Below are 14,858 nucleotides of genomic sequence, written 5' to 3'. Positions count from 1 at the left end.
GCTAAGCAGCCCTTCAGCCACACTAGTCTCCACATAGGCTAAGCTAAGCCCTTCACCTATTCTACAAGTAGCTAACCGCTTCACTATTCTAAAAGCAGCTAAGCGCCCTCACCTAAGTCTCCACATAGCTAATCAAGCCCTTACACCTATTCTAGCAAGTACTAACGCCTTCACCTATCTAGCAAGGGCAGCCTAACAGCCCTTCACCTAGTCTCCACATCGGCTAACAGCCCTTCACCTATTCTAAGCAAGTGCTAACAGCCCTGTCACCTAGTCTCCACCTAGCTAACAGCCTTCACCTATTCTACGCAAGTAAGCGTAACCGCCCTTCACCTATTACTACAAGCACTAACGACGCCCTTCAACCTATTCTACAAGCAGCTAACGCGCCCTTCAAGCTAGTTCACATAGCTAACAGCGCCTTTAACCTATTCTACAAGTAGCTAACAGCGCCTTCACCTAGTCTCGCACATAGCTAACAGCGCCGTTCACTATGTCTAAAGTGAGCTAACGCGCCTTCACCTATTCTACAAGGGCAGCTAAACCGCGCTTGCATCCTATTCTCACAAGCAGCTAACAGCCCTTCACCTAGTCTCCACATGGAGCTAACGAGCCCCGTTCACCTAGTTCTCGCACATAGCTAGCGAGCCCTTTACTCGTATTCTAACAATAGCTAACCGCCCTTCACATCTTTCTACAAGCAGCTAACAGCCCTTCACCTATTTACAAAGGCAGCTAACAGCCCTTCACCTAGTCGCCACATGCTAAAACAGCCCTTCACACGTAGTCCCACATACGCTAACAGCCCTTCACCTATTCTAACAAGTAGCTACCGCGCCTTCACTATTCTAAACAAGAGCTAACGCGCCCTTCACCCTATTCTAGCAAGCACTTAACCGCCTTCACCCTATTCTACAAGCGCTAACAGCCCTCTCACCTAGTCTCCACGTGCTAACAGCGCCGTCACCTATTCTACAGCAGCTAACAGCCTTTTCACTATTCTCGCACTTTGAGGGGTAACAGCCCTTCACCTAGTCTCAAGTAGCTAACAGCGCCTTACACCTAGTCTACAAGCAGCTAACATGCCTTCACCTAGTCTGCGCACATAGCTAACAGCCCTTCACCTATCTTCAAGCAGCTCAACAGCCCCTTCACCTAGTCAAAGCAGCTAAAGCGCCTTACCCAGTCGTCCACATAGAACTAAGCAGCCTTCACCAGACTAGGTGAAGTGGCTGTTAGCTACTTGTAGACTAGGTGAAGGGCTGTTAGCTACGTGGAGACTAGGTGAAGGGCTGTTAGCTACGTGGAGACTAGGTGAAGGGCTATTCCAGCATGATGTATTGTGAGAGTTCTCCTATTTCATCTCCTCTCCATGAATCACCTGCTGCCTTCGGTGTGTGTGTGTCCATGCGTGTGTGCTTGCGTGCATACCCACGTATGTGTGTGTGTGCCTGCACGTCTGCGTGTCTGGTTACTGTGTGTGTTTGTGTGTGTGTCTTCGTGTCAGAGGTTGGGAATAGGTATCATGTACTGCTTAATTGAGGCCATCTTGAACATGCATCAGCTACTAATATATCAAACTGTTCCCAGAATACACTGATGTCCTTAACCGGGTTCATTTCACAGACCTGTGTTGTATGATGCATGTGGTTAGTTCGATGTCTTCACAGTCTAACCTATCCCCCTCTTTCTCTACCTCCTATTCTGTCAAAACTAATTTCTCTCTTAATCTTTCCATTTCTCCATTCTTCTCATCCCTTCTTCCTGTCCCATCTGCTTTCTCTCTTTATCATTCCATTACCCAACCCTTCTCAACACTTCTCAACACTTCCTCCTTCCCATCTGCTTTCCCTATTCCTATTTCATCTCTACACATCCAATCTCTCTCTCTCCATCTCAACCCTTCACAACTTTCTTTCTATCTTCCCATCCCCCCTCGCATCTCTGCAGCCCAAGCCAGAGAATGCGGTGACCATTGCGGTGTCGTCCCGGGTCCTGTTCCGTACTGAGACGGAGCAGAAGGTGTATGAGCAGAAGGGGGTGGAGGAGTACCTAAGGTACCAGGTGGAGCACGAGAACGAACCCTTCGCCCCTGGACCAGCCTTCTCCTTCGTCAAGGTTAGAGTCATACAAACACACTACCCTTCGCCCCTGGACCAGCCTTGTCCTTCGTCAAGGTTAGAGTCATACAATCACACTACCCTTCGCCCCTGGACCAGCCTTGTCCTTCGTCAAGGTTAGAGTCATACAATCACACTGAGACGACACAAACAAACACTTCCATACCATATATGGACTCAATGATGAACAAGGAAACAGGATACATGTCGTCCCCCACAATGATGCAACGTCCCCCCCCCCCCTTGGGCCAATTGAGATATCGCGTGTGACTAATAAATTTCAGTTATCGGAGACACCTGAAACCCCACCTCTTTAAGGAATACCTAGGATAGGATAAAGTAATCCTCTACTCCCCCCCCCCCTTAAAAAGATTTAGATGCACTATTGTAAAGTGCTGTTCCACTGGATGTCATAAGGTGAATGCACCAATTTGTAAGTCGCTCTGGATAAGAGCGTCTGCTAAATGACTTAAATGTAAAATGTATGTTATCGTGTGCGACCACAGATTATACATTATATTGACCAGATACTCATGTCGCCGCAATGAATATGAAAAGACATATCTTTAAAAATGGAAGGCAGTCCAGCCTGGGTACCAGTCCAGACTTGACATTCAGATCAATTTGATAGTGGCACACTTGACCCAGTCCACAGTACTACAGTCCTAAATGAGAAAATTACTGTCCCTGTCCAAGATCACAGGAAAGCAAGTTATGCATTTAAAATGTAATTTCATGTTTCGTTAGCAGTCTGGGAAAGTACTTATATTATGCCAACCATATAATCTGATTGTAACAAAGATTTATGATGACATATAGAGTATATTATATAGACTATATAAAACAGTTGACAATATAATATTCCTCACCAGAAATTTGTCCAATAGCACATGATGGAAAGCAATATCTTTGGGCCTGTACATGGTCCATATTATAGGCCAGGGGTGCTATATTAGCCATAAGCATTATCACCTGTCTGATGCAGCATGGTGGCTACATGGCTAAAGCATTTCACCTGTCTGATGCAGCATGGTGGCTACATGCTGAAGCATGGTCACCTGTAGCCTGATGCAGCATGGTGGCTACATGGCTGAAGCATGGTCACTGTAGCCTGATGCAGCACGGTGTACATGGCTGAAGCATGGTCACCTGTAGCCTGTGCAGCATGGTGCTACATGCTGAGATGGTCACCTGTCTGATGCAGCATGGTGGTACATGGCTGAAGCATGGTCACCTGTAGCCTGATGCAGCATGGTGGCTACATGGCTGAAGCATTATCACCTGTCTGATGCAGCATGGTGGCTACATGCTGAAGCATTATCACCTGTCTGATGCAGCATGGTGGCTACATGGCTGAAGCATGGTCACCTGTAGCCTGATGCAGCACGGTGGCTACATGGCTGAAGCATTATCACCTGTAGCCTGATGCAGCACGGTGTCACATGGCTGGAAGCATGGTCACCTGTAGTCTGATGCAGCATGGTGCTACATGGCTGAAGCATTATCACCTGTCTGATGCAGCACGGTGGCTACATGGCTGAAGCATGGTCACCTGTAGCCTGATGCAGCACGGTGGCTACATGGCTGAAGCATGGTCACCTGTAGCCTAATTCAGCATGGGTGGCTACATGGCTGAAGCATGGTCACCTGTCTGATGCAGCATGGTGGCTACATGGCTGAAGCATTATCACCTGTAGCCTCATGCCAGCATGGTGGCTCACATGGCTGAAGCATTATCACCTGTAGCCTGATGCAGCATGGTGGCTACATGGCTGAAGCATTATCACCTGTAGCCTGATGCAGCATGGTGGCCACATGCTGAAGCATTATCACCTGTAGCCTGATGCAGCATGGTGGCCACATTGCTGAAGCATTATCACCTGTAGCCTGATGCAGCATGGTGGCTACATGGCTGGAGCATGGTCACCTGTAGTCTGATGCAGCATGTGGCTCCATGGCTGAAAGCATGGTCACCTGTCTGATGCAGCATGGTGGCTACATGGCTGAAGCATTATCACCTGTAGCCTGATGCAGCATGGTGGCTACATGGCTGAAGCATGGTCACCTGTAGCCTGATGCAGCATGGTGGCCACATTGCTGAAGCATTATTCACCTGTAGCCTGATGCAGCATGGTGGCTACATGGCTGAAGATTGGAGTTTCTCCTCTGCATTGTTTACTCAAGTAGGCAAATCATTAGTTAGATCACAAAGTGATCTTTTGCTTGTTTAATGTCCTAATCTGGCACTAATACATGCCCCACTAATACAATCATGTGATTATTATTGTGTTTATAAATACAGTGTAATTGTTTGAATTTTACGGTGAATATAGGCTTCCCGTAGTTACTTTTGTTATTTTAAATGCCATCAAATCTATTGTGATTTCAGAGATTGCATTTAGGAAAGTTGCACAGTGACATTTCTTTCTGCGCAGCAATCAGCTGTGTGAGGAGTCCACTTTCCACCAAACAGTTGATATTAACCTGATAAATAGCTCATGAACAGCTTCGGGAATTAATCAATTTTTTAGAACAATTGTATAGGCATAAACTACAGAATAGCATTATTCCAATATACATTTTGTATTTAACCAACAAGTGATTTAAAAAAAWAATAATGTTCATGTTTTGACAAGCAAGCAACTTATGTAGGACTGTGTAAACCTTTCTTTGCCAATAAGGACATCGCTGTGTCCGATATGAAAAAAGACTGAAAAACAGGTGGACTTCCGAATGTACAGTTAAAGTCGGAAGTTTAAATACACTCAGGTTGGAGTCACTAAAACTCGTTTTTCAACCACTACACACATTTCTTGTTAACAAGCTATAGTTTTGGCAAGTCAGTTAGGACATCTACTTTGTGCATGACCAAGTAATTTTTCAAACAATTGTTTACAGACAGATTATTTCACTGTATCACAATTCCAGTGGGTCAGAAGTTTACATACGCTAACTTGACTGTGCTTTTAAACAGCTTGGAAAATTCCAGAAAATTATGTCATGGCTTTAGAAGCTTCTGATAGGCTAATTGACATAATTTGAGTCAATTGGAGGTGTACATGTGGATGTATTTCAAGGTCTACCTTCAAACGTAGTGCCTCTTTGCTTGACATCATGGGAAAATCTAAAGAAATCAGCCAAAACCTCAGAAAACAAATTGTAGACCTCCACAAGTCTGGTTCATCCTTGGGAGCAATTTCCAAATGCCTGAAGGTACCACGTTCATCTGTACAAACAATAGTACGCAAGTATAAACAACATGTGACCACACAGCCGTTATACCGCTCATGATGGAGACGCGTTCTGTCTCCTAGAGATTAATGTACTTTGGTGCGAAAAGTGCAAATCAATCCCAGAACAACAGCAAAGGCCCTTGTGAAGATGCTGGAGGAAACGGGTACAAAAATATCTCTATCCACAGTAAAACGAGTCCTATATCGACATAACCTGAAAGGCCGCTCAGCAAGGAAGAAGCCACAGCTCCACAACCACCATAAAAAAGCCAGAATACGGTTTGCAACTGCACATGGGGACAAAGATTGTACTTTTTGGAGAAACATCCTGTGGTCTGATGAAACAAATATAGAACTGTTTGGCCATAATGACCATCTTTATGTTTGGAGGAAAAAGGGGGAGGCTTGCAAGCCGAAGAACACCATCCCAACCATGAAGCATGGGGGTGGCAGCATAATGTCGTGGGGGTGCTTTGCTGCAGGAGGGACTGGTGCACTTCACCAAAAATACGATGCATCATGAGAAAGGGAAAATTTTGGATATATTGAAGCAACATCTCAAGACATCAGTCAGGAAGTTAAAGCTTGGTCGCAAATGGTCTTCCAAATGGACAATTACCCCAAGCCATACTTCCAAAAGTTGTGGCAAAATGGCTTAAGGACAACAAAGTAAAGTATTGGAGTGGCCATCACAAAGTCTTGACCTCAATCCTATAAACATTCCTTGGCATAACTGAAAAAGTGGTGCGAGCAAGGAGCCTACAAACCTGGCTCAAGTACACCAACTCTGTCAGGAGGAATGGGCCAAAATCACCCAACTTATTTGTGGAAGTTGTGGAAGCTACCTGAAATGTTTGACCCAAGTTAACAATTAGTTAAAGGCAAGCTACCAAATACTTAATTGATGTATGTAACTTGTAACCATTGGGAATGTGATGAAAGAAATAAAAGCTGAAATAAAATAATTCTCTCTGCTATTATTCTGACATTCAGATTCTTAAAATAAAGTGGTGATCCTAACTGACCTACGACAGGGTATTTTACTAGATTAAATGCAGGAAATTGTGAAAAACTGAGTTTAAATGAATTGGCTAAGGTGTATGTAAACTTCAACTCAACTGTACATGCCGATATTGAACGTCGGAATTTATAGGCTTCCTGCTCGCTGAGACGGTCTGTGCAGACTAGACGTCTGTGACGCTCTACGACTGGTGTACTACTGAACGTCTGACGTAGCCTACGAGACGTCTGTGACTAGCCTTACTGAGACGGTCTGGACGAGCCTTACTTGAGACGGGTCTGGTGACGTAGCCTACTGAGAAGCGGTCTGTGACGTAGCCTACTGAGACGGGTCTGTGACGTAGCCTACCTGAACGGGTCTGCTGACGTAGCCTACTGAGACGGGTCTTTGACGTAGCTACTGAGACGGGTCTGTGACGTACCTCACTGAGACGGGTCTGTGACGTAGCCTACTGAGACGGGTCTGTGACGTAGCCTACTGAGACGGGTCTGTGACGTAGCCTACTGAGGCTGACGTGACCTCTGAACGGTCTGTGAGGCTAGACCGGTCTGTACGTAGCCAACTGAGACGGGTCTGTGACTAGCCTACTGAGACGGGTCTGTGACGTAGCCACTGAGACGGGTCTGTGCACGTGAGCCTACTGAACGGTCTGTGACGTAGCCTACTGAGACGGGTCTGTGACGTAGCCTACTGAGACGGGTCTGTGACGTAGCAACTGAGACGGGTCTGGACGTATAGCCTACTGAACGGGTCTGTGACGTACCAAACTGAGACGGTCTGTGACGTAGCCTACTGAGACGGGTCTGTGACGTAGGGCCTACGAGACGGGTCTGTGACGTAGCCTACTGAGACGGGTCTGTACGTAGCCACTGAGACGGGGTCTGTGACGTAGCCTACTGAGACGGGTCTGCTGACGTAGCCTACCTGAGACGGGTTGTGACGTAGCCTACTGAGAACGGTCCTGTGACGCGTAGCCTACTGAGACGGGTCTGTGACGTAGCCCCTACTGACGGTCTGTGACGTAGCCTACTGAGACGGGTCTGTGACGTAGCCTACTGAGACGGGTCTGTGACGTAGCCTACTGAGACGCCGTCTGTGACGTAGCCTACTGAACGGGCTCACTCGAAAAGGAGAGGAAATGCTTGTTGATAACAATGTGAGGAATCAGACGCCGGAAGAATGTGAAGGATGAAATAAAATTATAATATCATTTATCTGTTTTGGAGTTTGAAAATTGACCATATTTTACATTTAAGTCATTTAGCAGATGCTCTTATCCAGAGCGACTTACAAATTGGAAAGTTCATACATATTCATCCTGGTCCCCCCGTGGGAATTGAACCCACAACCCTGGCGTTGCAAGCGCCATATGCTCTACCAACTGAGCCACACGGACCATATATGAAAGTTTGATTAATTAGGCCCGGTAGCTCTGCGGTTGTTGCGGGCCAGTGGGCAGCCCTGAATGTATCATTAGCTAATTCAATCCCTGTACTACACGTCATGTGCCAAAGAAACACCGTCACCTGCTGGAGAAGACTTATTTTGGGCCCAGTTTTCCTCTCGCTTCTCTCTTCTTCTCTGGTGTGACTCACACATTATAGTTAATTACCATAGCTCCCGCCTTGGGCCATTCAGTGTCATTTTGTAAAATGCTGGATCTCTATGGCAAGACGCATCATTCAACCAAGTTTAGTCAACACCCCGGGCCAATGCTGTCTGACTTATAGAATATGACTGTCGTGGGGGACAACAAAGATTCAGGATGCTTAAAGATGACCATACACCAGACTTACAGAGACACTGAAATAGATTCAACTATGGTAGAGTACTGAGGGTGGTAGTATTACTGAGGTGGTAGATTACTGAGGTGGTAGATTACTGAGGTGGTAGATTACTGAGTTTGTAGAGTTACTGAGGTTGTAGAGACTGAGGTTGAAGAGTACTGAGGTTGAAGAATACTGAGGTGGTAAACTGAGGTGCGTAGATTACTGAGTGCGTAGAGTACTGAGTGGTAGAACTGAGGTGGTAGATTACTGAGTTGTAGAGTACTGAGGTTGTAGAGTACTGAGGTTGAAAGAGTTACTGTGGTTGAAGATACTGAGGGGTTAGAGTAATGAGGGGTAGAGTACTGAGTGGTAGAGTACTGAGGTTGAAGAGTAATGAGGTGTAGCGTACTGAGATGGTAGAGAATGAGTATGTAGGGTAAATGAGGTGGTAGAATACTGACTGCGTAGAATACTGAGTGCAGATGAGGAAATACTGAGGTGGTAGGAGTAATGAGGTGTAGATTACTGATGAGTCTAGGGAATACTGAGGTGGTATAATACTGAGGTGTAGAGTAATGAGGTTGAAGAAGCTTACTGAGTTGATAGAATACTGAGGTGGTTAGAGTACTGAGGTGGTAAAGAGTACTAGGTTGGTAGAGTAACTGAGGTGAGAGTAATGAGGTGGTAGAATACTGAGGTGGTAGAGTAATGAGGTTGAAGAGTACTGAGTTGATAGAGTACTGAGGTGGTAGAGTACTGAGTTGATAGAGTACTGAGGTTGTAGAGTACTGAGGTGGGTGTCCCTTCCACAGGACGGTTGAGCTAACGTAGGCTAATGGAATTAGCATGAGGTTGAAAGTAACAAGAAAATTGCCCAGGACATAGACATATCTGATATTGGCAGACAACTTAAATTCGTGTTAATCTAACTGCACTGTCCAGTTTACAGTAGCTATTACAGTGAAATAATACCATGCTATTGTTTGAGGAGAGTGCACAGTTTAGAACAAGAACAGTTATTAATAAACAAATTAGACACATTTAGGCAGTCTTGATACAACATTTTGAACAGGTAATACAATGGTTCATTGGATCAGTCTAAAACGTTGCACATACACTGATGCCATCTAGTGGCCAAAATCCAAATTGCATCTGGGCTGGAATAATACATTATGGCCTTTCTCTTGCATTTCAAAGATGATGGTACAAAAAAAATACAAAAGAACGGTTGTTTTTTTCTTTGTATTGTCTTTTACCAGATCTAATGTGTTATATTCTACTACATTCCTTTCATATTTCCACAAACTTCAAAGTGTTTCCTTTTAAACGGTACCAATAATATGCATATCCTTGCTTCAGGGCCTGAGCTACAGGCAGTTAGATTTGGGTATGTCATTTTAGGCAAAAATTGGGCTAATCCTTAAGAGTTTTTTTAAGTACCATCACTGAAATAAAAATTCAAGTCAATGCAGTCCTAAAAAAAAAAATTGAGTAAGAGGCAAAAAAAACTCTTTCCCCAAAGACTTTGAGAGACGTAAAAAAAATGAATAGGACCTGTCGCAGTAACACACAGACACGTTCCGTGACTTGTTTTGGCTTAATGACCCATATCACATGGGTAAAGCATGCAACCGCAACCATGGAAACACAGTGGTACAAAGTGGTTGATGTTACATTGATTTAGAAGGTTTTAATCTCCCGGGTCTGAGATGGGACGCTTTCACTATTGATCTGTATGCCGAAGGCTATTACCAGTGTACTGATTACATTACCCATAATCCTTTGCTCTCCCCTGCTATCCCATCAGGCTTTGGAGACGGGGATATTGATTTGTATGCCGAATGCTATTACATGTATACTGACTACATTACCCATAATCCGTTMCTCTCCCCTGCTATCCCATCAGGCCTTGGAGACGGCGATATTGATTTGTATGCTGAATGCTATTACATGTATACTGACTACATTACCCATAGATCTGTTTTCTCCTCTGCTCTTCCGTCAGGCGTTGGAGGCGGTGAATGCCCGCCTGAGAGAACTGTACCCAGAGAGTGAAGAACTGTTTGACATCGTCCTGGTGACCTATAACCACGCCCACGTAGGAGTCAGGCTCATCAATACCATCAACCATCACAGTGAGTCTCACACACACACACACACTTACCACACTCACACGGAGGCATATGCACGCGTGTTAGGATGCACCTCCATGAAACGGGCACAAGCACGTACTGTCCCACAATTCATAGCGAAACTAGCGTATACTCAAGAAGAGAGCACGTGTGCTGCCTCAGTCAACGTGTCACAGGTATCAGCGTCAGTTTACCCTGGTTCTCTCAGATGTGGGAAATATCAGCAGATGTAGGTTCTTGATTTGACCACCCGGTTGTTGCAGATTTTTTTTTTCAGTGGCTTCTAAAGTTTGTAATTTCCACTTTAAAATATAAGACTTGATGTGCCCTAAAAACAAAACATGTATCAACCCCTACAAAAATGTCCATTAATTATAATCCACACAATAATTCACATTTCCTGTTGCTGCAGGATTATTTTCCTACTGTGAGAAACAGGTCAAATTAAGACACTACATCTGCAGCTTTCATTGTGTGCCTCGAATACTGCATACCGCTATATACTTCATCTAGAAGCCTAGAATAGAAGGGTTCCGAAAGGGGTTATTCGGCTGTCCCCATGGGGAAACCCAGTTTGATTCCAGGTAGAACCCTTTTTGATTCCAGGTAGAACCCTTTCGGGTTCCATGTAGAACCCTTTCGGGTTCCGTGTAGAACCATTTCGGGTTCCATGTAGAACCCTTTCGGGTTCCATGTAGAACCCTGTGGTTATAGATGGAAATCAAATGGGTTCTACCTGGAATCAAAAAAGGTTATTCAAAGGGTTATCCTATGTTGTCAGCCAATGAACCCTTTTACATTCTAGTTGGCACTTTTGTAGGCACAGACTGGGGATCGACTTACCTTTCCAAAGTCGGACTGTTCACCATTTCGGGTAAATAGCTAAACTGACCTGACATCTACGTACCACTTTCATGTAGAGTTTCCCAGATGCCATGAACCATATCTCTAATGGCTCTCTGTGTGTGTGAACGAACGCAAACCAGTAACCAAAGCCGTTTCCCAAATAATGGGTCAGGTCCCAAGGGTCCCGACCAGTCCCTCGTGGCTGAAGCAAAGCCTTGGTTGTGGCAAGACAAAATGTATTTATGTATTTTTTTTATTTTTTATTGATGGGTCGCCAAACATATTCAAAATACTTTTTTCACAACAATGAAAACAAGTTAGGGAAGTGGCTTCCTTCAGAGCTCCCAGATGCCTCCATGTCTTGTCATCTGATGTTAGATCTTTCCAGTGGTCCTCTGTGTGATCACACAACACGAACCACACTTCCTGACCTCTTGACATTTTCTCTAGAGAACACAATAAACAAATACGGACAAGATGGCCGCGCAGACGTCAAGGAGATTCGATTCTGTAATACAAACTGTTCTTTAGGGTCCATCCCAAATGAAACCCTTTACAGTGAACTACTTTTAACCAGAGCTCACACCGTATTACCTATATCAGTTACAGGTTAGTCATTTAGCAGATGCTCTTATCCAGAGAGACTTACAGGAGCAGTTAGAGCCTTGCTCAAGGGCACATCGGCAGATTTTTCACCTAGTCGGCTGGGGGATTCAAACCAGAGACTTTTCGGGTTACTGGCCCAACGGTCTTAACCGCTAAGCTACCTACCGCCCAGAACCAAAAGTAGTGCACTATATAGGGAATAGGGTGACGTTCGGGATGAAGACCTATCGTGGAAGTGAATTAGGAGATGTCTATGCCACAAGTGCGTAGGTTTAAAAAAAGGCAGAAGTGATAAGTAGTGTTGGATGCAACTCGTCTTATAGAAGATAGGGGCTTTTTTTGGACACTTGCACAGTATATACACTACCTTTCAAAAGTTTGGGGTCACTTAGAAAAGTCCTTGTTTTTGAAAGAAAAGCAAATTTCTTTGTCTATTAAAAGGACATTAAATTGATCAGAAATACAGTGTGAACATTGTTAATGTTGTAAATGACTATTGTAGCTGGAAACATCTGATTTTCTATGGAATATCTACGTAGGTGTGCAGAGGCCCATTATCAGTAACCATCACTCCTATGTTCCAATGGCATGTTGTGTTAGCTAATCCAAGTTTATCATTTTAAAAGGCTAATTGATCATTAGAAAACCGTCTACTGCTGCGTCCCGAATGAAACCTTATTCAATCAATCAATCAAATGTATTTATAAAGCCCTTTTTACATCAGCCGAAGTCACAAAGTGCTGTACCAGAAACCCAGCCTAAAACCCCAAACAGCAAGCAATGCACACTGTTCAAAAGTAGTGAACTATACAGGGAATAGGGTGCCATTTGGGATTCAGGCTGTGTATGAGCAGGTGAAAATTGACGTCCTTTAGTGGACATTGGATTGTCTCTTTGACAACATAATGTAGACATGGGATTGACTCTTTGGGGTATATGAAAACATAATGTAGACATTGGATTGGCTCTTTGGGGTGTGTGAGAGCATAATGTAGACATTAGATTGGCTCTTTGGGGTGTGTGACAACATAATGTAGACATTGGATTGGCTCTTTGACAACATAATGTAGACATTGGATTGGCTCTTTGGGGTGTGTGACAACATAGTCGCTCCGAGAGATTCCATGCATCTACTTTACATAAATACATGGAATGATTGGCATGTTCTGTAATTTATGTAGCATACATTAAAATACCAGTGCCCCTGTTTGCAGGAGAGAGAGAGATCTGATTTGAAAAACCCCATCAGAATCAGTATAGAAATCTCCCCTCTTAGAGAGCTATCAAGTTGCAAGGGAATTAGATTTCAGTTTCATAAGATCTTCTCAGGACACACAACTTCTTGTAAAATAATGTTTATTAATGTTTTCTATAAAGGATACTGCTGTGAGAAGGCTTAACTAGAAGCATAAAAAACACTTTGATGTCTGGATGTCAGTGAAGTTGTTCCAGTATAAGCAATCATATACCTAGCAGTCTAAAGTATATTACGGCAGAAGACTGGTGCTACTGTGCTGTCAATGTGCTGTATCATCAGGCCTCGTCCTGTCAATGTACTGTATCATCAGGCCTCGTCCTGTCAATGTACTGTATCATCAGGCCTCGTCCTGTCAATGTGCTGTATCATCAGGCCTCGTCCTGTCAATGTACTGTATCATCAGGCCTCGTCCTGTCAATGTACTGTATCATCAGGCCTCGTCCTGTCAATGTACTGTATCATCAGGCCTCGTCCTGTCAATGTYCTGTATCATCAGGCCTCGTCCTGTCAATGTACTGTATCATCAGGCCTCGTCCTGTCAATGTYCTGTATCATCAGGCCTCGTCCTGTCAATGTACTGTATCATCAGGCCTCGTCCTGTCAATGTACTGTATCATCAGGCCTCGTCCTGTCAATGTACTGTATCATCAGGCCTCGTCTTCTTACGGCTAGGGTCCTTTTTCAGAATTTCCGCTAATTTGACTTTCCTATTGAACATACTTCTTTCTGTATGAAAGTTGAATGATTGGATTACTGAAATCGATGGCGCCAACTAAACTGACTTTTTGAGATATAAAGGATTTTATCTAACAAAATGACCATTCATGTTGTAGCTGGGACCCTTGGGATTGCAAACAGAGGAAGATTTTCAAAAAGTAAATTATTATTTAATCGCTATTTGTGATTTTATGAAGCCTGTGCTGGTTGAAAAATATGTTGATGTGGGGCCCCGTCCTCAGACAATCGCATGGTTTGCGTTCGCCGTAAAGCCTATGGTAAATCGGACAACGCAGTTAGATTAACAAGAATTTAAGCTTTTAACCGATGTAAGATACTTGTATGTTCATAAATGTTTAATATTACGATTATTTATTTGAATTGCGCGCCCTCCAATTTCACCGGATGTTGTCGAACAGATGCCTAGCCTCTAATATATATCATCAGGCCTCATCCTCAGCCCAGATCAATGAAAATGTGATAGAAAGACAATGATGAGGACATGCATGAACACGTGACATAAAGACGACAATGAATGGTTTAATATGAAGAATAACATCAATGACTGGGCCATCCCCCCCAGAGTAGGATATCAGAGAATAACATCAATGACGGGGCCATCCCCAGAGTAGGATAACAGAGAATAACATCAATGACTGGGCCATCCCCAGAGTAGGATATAAGAGAATAACATCAATGACTGGGCCGTCCCCATAGTAGGATATCAGAGAGTAACATCAATGACTGGGCCATCCCCATAGTAGGATATCAGAGAATAACATCAATGACTGGGCCGCTCCCCTCTCCCTTGCTCCCCTCTTCCTCTTCTGACTCGACAGTTCTTGCACTTACCTCAGATGACACTGTGTATTGCTAAATGCCAATACTATACTGAAGAATCTGCCTGTGCCAAATGTCAAACCTATCCCTACTTTAAAAGTAGTGCACTAAGATAGGGAATAGGGTGTCATTTGGGTTGCAGATATTAGACACCCTCCTAGGGATATGACATTTACATGCATTTATTGGTCATTACACACACAGTCCAACCGAAATAGGACTTCTGCTTTCAACCCAACCCATTTGAAAGACATATTCAGGTTTTGGGGATGCAGGGGGGGGGGTTCGCCCCACTGGGAGCCGAGGAGCTGTTTGT

The 14,858-nt window shown here is 44.2% G+C and overlaps 1 pseudogene; it reads left to right on the top strand.

Moving 5' to 3' along the window:
- Positions 1-1,600: 1,600 nt before the first annotated feature.
- The window catches only part of LOC112076294 (cytosolic 5'-nucleotidase 1A-like), a 24,147-nt pseudogene continuing 10,889 nt past the window's right edge, over positions 1,601-14,858 (top strand).

Source organism: Salvelinus sp. IW2-2015, unplaced genomic scaffold (genome assembly GCF_002910315.2).
Source record: "Salvelinus sp. IW2-2015 unplaced genomic scaffold, ASM291031v2 Un_scaffold3665, whole genome shotgun sequence".
Lineage (NCBI taxonomy): Eukaryota > Metazoa > Chordata > Actinopteri > Salmoniformes > Salmonidae > Salvelinus > Salvelinus sp. IW2-2015.
Note: the sequence above shows the minus strand (reverse complement) of the source record. Positions and strands in the feature narration are given on the sequence as shown.